The 7,500-nt window shown below is 33.0% G+C and overlaps 1 long non-coding RNA gene across 1 annotated transcript in view; it reads right to left on the reverse strand.

Annotated features, from left to right (window-relative positions):
- Nucleotides 1–5,973: 5,973 nt before the first annotated feature.
- The window catches only part of LOC122257404 (uncharacterized), a 2,740-nt gene continuing 1,213 nt past the window's right edge, over nucleotides 5,974–7,500 (reverse strand). The window contains exons 1-2 of the long non-coding RNA XR_015192442.1: nucleotides 7,394–7,500; nucleotides 5,974–7,004 (exon numbers count right to left, since the gene is read on the reverse strand). The exon at nucleotides 7,394–7,500 is cut by the window's right edge and continues 1,213 nt beyond it. This is a non-coding gene — a long non-coding RNA (uncharacterized LOC122257404). The remainder of the gene's footprint in view (nucleotides 7,005–7,393) is intronic.

Raw genomic sequence — 7,500 nt, forward strand, 5'->3', positions numbered from 1 at the left:
TTTATGTCTATCTTTGTGTGTGTATGTATGTATGTGTTATGTCGTGGTATGAACCCAATGTGATTATATCTGTAAAATGCTACATGTTAGTAGTCTAATCTTAAGATGTATTATTTGCTTGATCTCCGTAAGATCCCATTCTCGTTCTTTTATTCATATTTTGTGATAAATTAATGTGTCATCCACTTCATTCTTTTTAATTTGGGTGTAGGATCACAAAAGCTACATTATAAGTACATAAAACAAACATACCGTAGAAAACGAAATGCAATCTTAAAGAAAAATTTAATACTATGTCAATAACAATTTAATAAGTTTGTATATGATTAGAACGTAAACAGAAGAAAACGGAATGAAATGACTAAACAGAAAATGACTCTTTTCAGGGGGGAAACTAGTGTAAAAATATACTAAAAAAAAGTCTCGTTACATACATACCAACAGCCGTATCATTTTCACCCCCATGGTCTTCGCTGTTGCCTTCGCATTGTTCATACACATTTCCGAAATGTTGTAACGATTGCCACGTCCTTCGTGTGAGGGATGGTTGACGAAGAAAAGTGTGCAGATATTGAAAGCTTTACGGCATTGTTATAGTCCTTCGCACCTCACGACGGTCATATCGGCACAATGACCATGGCAGTGGCAATGGGCTAGGGATATGGCCGTGAATCGTAAACTTCAGAATATGGACCGCACTGATTAAACAGAAAATGACACTCTTCAAGGAGTGACTAGTGTAAACATAAACTAAAACTCGTTATATATATTGTTACACCGGCCGCCTCGTCTATCTGCCACCAATACCAGGCAGACTAGGCAGACCACACAGGGTCGTGAACACAGAACAGCTCCAAGATGCACCGAACACCACAGCGTCCCATAACACCACGAGGGGTAACGCCGCGAGGCGAGGCAGGGCACGAAGTAAACACACAGTAACACGTCTATCCTTTACAGTATTTACACTAGTTCTTTACAAGTACACTTTTCTATGGGCACAATACAGGGGGGAAACCAGGACATCACCTGCACAATACGGCTTATAATTGGGCCACACAAAGTATATCAAGTCAAAAGGGGCACAAGTAAGGTCTTCCCAGGAGCAGCACCAAACTGCGTCTGTCCTGGCTTTGTTCCTCCGCTCCTCTCGCCCCGACAATTGCACCATGTTATCCGGTTGAGTCATGTTTCGCACAGAGACAAAGACCCACTACGTAGCAATATAATAGTATATATGGATGTATGTATGTATGTATATATGTATGTATGCATGTATGGGTAAATTTTCCGAATAACGTGGAAATAATGCGCGATTCTACCTCTGGACCCCACAATCTGGGTCCCGATAGTAGGGGAGGGCATGAAGTAGATCAGGGAAATTACGGGGTAAAATGTTACGAAATACCATAAAAATGGTATCATGGATTCCTCTCAACCTCTACTGTTCATATATAGTGGAAATAATGCGCGATTCCACCTCTGGACCCCACAATCTGGGTCTCTTTTTTAAGGCACTTCGTGCTACCTCGTCTTACTTTGGGGAATATTTCGTTTGCAAAATCTTAACCCAATTACCTACCTAACTTTGCCTAGTTTTGAATTAAGCCCTAGCCAAGGGGGGGCTTCGCCCCCCCTGGATTCCCCCTTTTTTAGGGCACTTCGTGCAACATACCTTGTGCAAAATACCCCGAAAATCACCATCCTCGCCCTGAAATTCAAACATGGCTGTGTTTACGTATTTACGGCTAGCGATATCCCCCATAGTTTACAGTATAATTATAGAGTGTCCTCTATTGAGTGGTCGCGTCATTATCGGTCATAGTTTCTTATCCTTAGGAATATGTGAGACGAAGACTCAGTTGCTGTCATTATGGCGCAGTGTGAAGGTTATTTTTGGTCGCGGCATTTTCATCTACAAAACTAATTACGCATCATAAGTATCACGAAGTGCCCTGAATAGGGGAGGTCCACAGGGGGGCGTAGCTCCCTCTTGGCAAAGGCTGACTTCAAAACTAGGCAAAGTGAGGTAGTAGTTGGGTTAAGATTTTGCAAACGAAATATGGCCGGAATTCATATTTTACCCCGCAATTTCCCTGATCTACTTTATGCCCTGTGGGGTTTTCTTGCCACATTCGTGCAGTAAATACAGATGTAAAATGATTAACGACTTCTGTTTCAATGCAGTTAAATTATATAGTCTTCATAATGGAAATACAATACACTTGGTGATAGACATAAACTAAACATGCTTTCTTGTAGTATATAAGCCGTAAAAGTAAAGGAAAACGGACACACTCCGTTTTGGGGGGACTATGCCTTCCCACTACTATCGGGACCTCCAACGATGTGGGGGTCTAGAGGTGGAATTGCGCATTATTTCCACTATATATGAATAGTAGAGGTTGAGAGGAATGCATCGATACTACTTTTGTGGTATTTCGTAACGCGGCGTTATTCGGAAATTTTACCATTTGCTTGAACCCTATCAATTATGAATAAGAGATATAGTGTAGACCTAAAATATCATAGTCACACGTCCAAATTCTAGATAGAAAACGATATGTCACAAGAGAAAACTTTCCAATTTTTTTGGTAACTATTGAATTGTTGTAACAGGATATAAGACGTCGTCGTGACTTCCTATTTTTTTATCAACCCGTTGCAGATATATTTGCTTGCCTAGTCCCCAGGGCGGCCACTAGTGCCACCTTCGCTGGCATCTATCTATCTATCTATCTATCTATCTATCTATCTATCTATCTATCTATCTATCTATCTATCTATCTATCTATCTATCTATCTATCTATCTATCTATCTATCTATCTATCTATCTATCTATCTATCTATCTATCTATCTATCTATCTATCTATCTATCTATCTATCTATCTATCTATCTATCTATCTATCTATCTATCTATCTATCTATCTATCTATCTATCTATCTATCTATCTATCTATCTATCTATCTATCTATCTATCTATCTATCTATCTATCTATCTATCTATCTATCTATCTATCTATCTATCTATCTATCTATCTATCTATCTATCTATCTATCTATCTATCTATCTATCTATCTATCTATCTATCTATCTATCTATCTATCTATCTATCTATCTATCTATCTATCTATCTATCTATCTATCTATCTATCTATCTATCTATCTATCTATCTATCTATCTATCTATCTATCTATCTATCTATCTATCTATCTATCTATCTATCTATCTATCTATCTATCTATCTATCTATCTATCTATCTATCTATCTATCTATCTATCTATCTATCTATCTATCTATCTATCTATCTATCTATCTATCTATCTATCTATCTATCTATCTATCTATCTATCTATCTATCTATCTATCTATCTATCTATCTATCTATCTATCTATCTATCTATCTATCTATCTATCTATCTATCTATCTATCTATCTATCTATCTATCTATCTATCTATCTATCTATCTATCTATCTATCTATCTATCTATCTATCTATCTATCTATCTATCTATCTATCTATCTATCTATCTATCTATCTATCTATCTATCTATCTATCTATCTATCTATCTATCTATCTATCTATCTATCTATCTATCTATCTATCTATCTATCTATCTATCTATCTATCTATCTATCTATCTATCTATCTATCTATCTATCTATCTATCTATCTATCTATCTATCTATCTATCTATCTATCTATCTATCTATCTATCTATCTATCTATCTATCTATCTATCTATCTATCTATCTATCTATCTATCTATCTATCTATCTATCTATCTATCTATCTATCTATCTATCTATCTATCTATCTATCTATCTATCTATCTATCTATCTATCTATCTATCTATCTATCTATCTATCTATCTATCTATCTATCTATCTATCTATCTATCTATCTATCTATCTATCTATCTATCTATCTATCTATCTATCTATCTATCTATCTATCTATCTATCTATCTATCTATCTATCTATCTATCTATCTATCTATCTATCTATCTATCTATCTATCTATCTATCTATCTATCTATCTATCTATCTATCTATCTATCTATCTATCTATCTATCTATCTATCTATCTATCTATCTATCTATCTATCTATCTATCTATCTATCTATCTATCTATCTATCTATCTATCTATCTATCTATCTATCTATCTATCTATCTATCTATCTATCTATCTATCTATCTATCTATCTATCTATCTATCTATCTATCTATCTATCTATCTATCTATCTATCTATCTATCTATCTATCTATCTATCTATCTATCTATCTATCTATCTATCTATCTATCTATCTATCTATCTATCTATCTATCTATCTATCTATCTATCTATCTATCTATCTATCTATCTATCTATCTATCTATCTATCTATCTATCTATCTATCTATCTATCTATCTATCTATCTATCTATCTATCTATCTATCTATCTATCTATCTATCTATCTATCTATCTATCTATCTATCTATCTATCTATCTATCTATCTATCTATCTATCTATCTATCTATCTATCTATCTATCTATCTATCTATCTATCTATCTATCTATCTATCTATCTATCTATCTATCTATCTATCTATCTATCTATCTATCTATCTATCTATCTATCTATCTATCTATCTATCTATCTATCTATCTATCTATCTATCTATCTATCTATCTATCTATCTATCTATCTATCTATCTATCTATCTATCTATCTATCTATCTATCTATCTATCTATCTATCTATCTATCTATCTATCTATCTATCTATCTATCTATCTATCTATCTATCTATCTATCTATCTATCTATCTATCTATCTATCTATCTATCTATCTATCTATCTATCTATCTATCTATCTCTCTATCTATCTATCTATCTATCTATCTATCTTTATATATCTATCTATCTATCTATCTAGCTCTCTCTTTCTCTCTCCCTCACTCATTGTGATGAAACCCGAAGTATCGCTGTTTGAAAAAAGTATCTTGTCATATTGGTACGTGTAGTTTAATCATAACTCCTGATATTTGTATTTTCATATTTGTCTTACGTTCCTCCATCATTTAGTAATAGTATGTTTTAAGAATAAAGAAGCTTGCCCCAGAATCTTCGACGGGCTTTGGAAAAGAAGGTTGTACATTGGATCATGCTAAATAGGATGTCTAGAATTATATTATCATATGTTTAAAAAAACATAAAAGGAAAATTAAGTCGTTTTAGATATATACCGTATATTTTACATAATCATAATTCAGTTACTGAAACACTGTTTATCGCGTACCAGTGTTTTGCTGTAATGTATTTAAATTGGTGAAACATTTTTCACTTAAAATTTAAAGATAAGTAAAGATAAGTCATTATGTTCTGATGGAAAACAATAGTAGATACTTTAAGCTCACAGGGACTCTAAACGTAACAGATAAATGTCATGTTAAATTTAGCAAATTAGTGAATTATTTAAACGAATTATCAATATCATCATCATTATCATTGCAATTATTATTATCATTATAATAATAATTATATTGATCATCATCATCATCATTATCATTATTAGTAATATCAACATCATCATCATTGTGAACATTATCATTATCTACATTACCCTTGATTAGCTTATCATCATCATCATCATAACAACTCTTACAATTGCATTTGGTGTCTCTTCATCATCATCGTTATTACAACTATCATTATATAATTGTAATTATTAACAATTATTGATATTTCCCTTGTGGATATTATTGTTCATTCTATGTGTTCCTTATTATCACCGGTTTCATGGCTATAATAAATACTTTTAATTGCCGTCATTAGCAAAATCATTCCATGTATTATTATGATTTATTTCTTAATTATCTTTTATCTGTGATTATCTGTTACTATTTTCCTAGCTTTGATTATTATTCATTCTAGTCTCTGTGGAAAGGATGTAAAAATAAACTTCAATTCTATTTTATCGTTTTTATTTTTTGTCTTCATTTTATATCTCTTCATCTGAAATAGTTAAATCTTGTGTTATTATATATAAATTGACTATACTTATGATTATGTAAATATTAAACTAATGTTAATTCAAAGTCATGCCATCGGTATATCAACTCATTGACTTAGATGTACAATATACATTTTTTTGAACATCAGATTATAATGGTGATATGCATGCAGAAACAGGTGGGACATTTTTAAACATTATACCATAAAAAAATATATTGTGTTTTTGCGTCAAGTTTTCATTTTCCTTCTTCTTATTGTATCCTTCCATGTTTAATTTTCTTTCAAAATTTCGTCTTTTCAGAGTTTATTTTTTCCAATCCTAGTTTCAGGAGCACTTGACACACTCTTTACCAATTCATTTTTCTGTATATTTAAACTGTGTATTTCCTTGCATATTTCTAACGTTTTTTTTTTTTTTTGGGGGGGGGGGGGGGGCGGTTTATATGAAAAAGATTCTTTAGCATGAAAATAAAGAAAGTTTTCCAAAATTAGGGAAAGGCGGAAAGGCTCTTTAGAGCTTGGTTCAATAAAGTCGGTTCCCTTAGCTTTATAAATCCTTGTTCCACTAACTTTTTTTCCCAGTTTTATCTATATCGATTTTACAAAACGGTTCTCTGCCTTCTATATACTTCGGTTCTGCAAAATCGTTCTGATTGCAAGTCAATCCTTGACCCAGAAAGTTCATTTTTGGTTGGCCTTGAAAATGCTACAAATAAGTTCTGGTTCTCCTTAAATCCAGGTTCCACAAAATATGCTGTTTCCCCATAAATCCAGGTTCCACAGAATGATTTCTGGTTCTTCGTAAATCCAGGTTCCACAAAATAACTTCTGGTTCTTCGTAAATCCAGGTACCACAAAACAGGTTCTGGGTGTCCATCTCCATGTTCCTCTCGCATGGTTCTACCCACTTCACACGGTTCGATTCTCCGCCCAGTGGTTCACAGGTTCAGGTTCATCCCAGACGTGATAGTGGTTCAAATAACAGATTCTGAAAAGGTATTCTTTTGTGAATATTCTTTAAAGAACTTTCGAATTCTGTTTCTTCAAAAGCCTTTGGTGTTCATTCTTATTCAAAGAAAAGAGTTTAAATACAGTTAATTTATCTTGATTTTTTTTCAGACAGATAGATAGGCAGATAGATATACATCTAGAAAAAAATATCAAACAAAATACGAAAAAGGCATGATATATCACTCATGAAAACGTATAAAAACGCATGGTACACATCAAATGCCTCTGGTGATAACGAAGGTAATAACGATGAAAAAGATTAACATGATTCCAATAATGATGATGATGATAAAGATAATCATAAAAGTAATCGTAGTGATAGCAACAATAATGATGATAATATCAACAGTAACAAAACCAACTTACTTTTCAAAACGATATCCATCTGCCAGCCTCCTTTTCATAGGCCTACCGAAGCCTCCTCTGCGTCACCTGATTTTGCATGTTTTTTTCGAAGGTTGTTTTTCGAAGGT

The sequence above is a fragment of the Penaeus japonicus genome, unplaced genomic scaffold (assembly GCF_977035675.1).
Source record: "Penaeus japonicus unplaced genomic scaffold, GWHDUDI00000001_assembly GWHDUDI00000028, whole genome shotgun sequence".
Taxonomy (NCBI): Eukaryota; Metazoa; Arthropoda; class Malacostraca; order Decapoda; family Penaeidae; genus Penaeus; species Penaeus japonicus.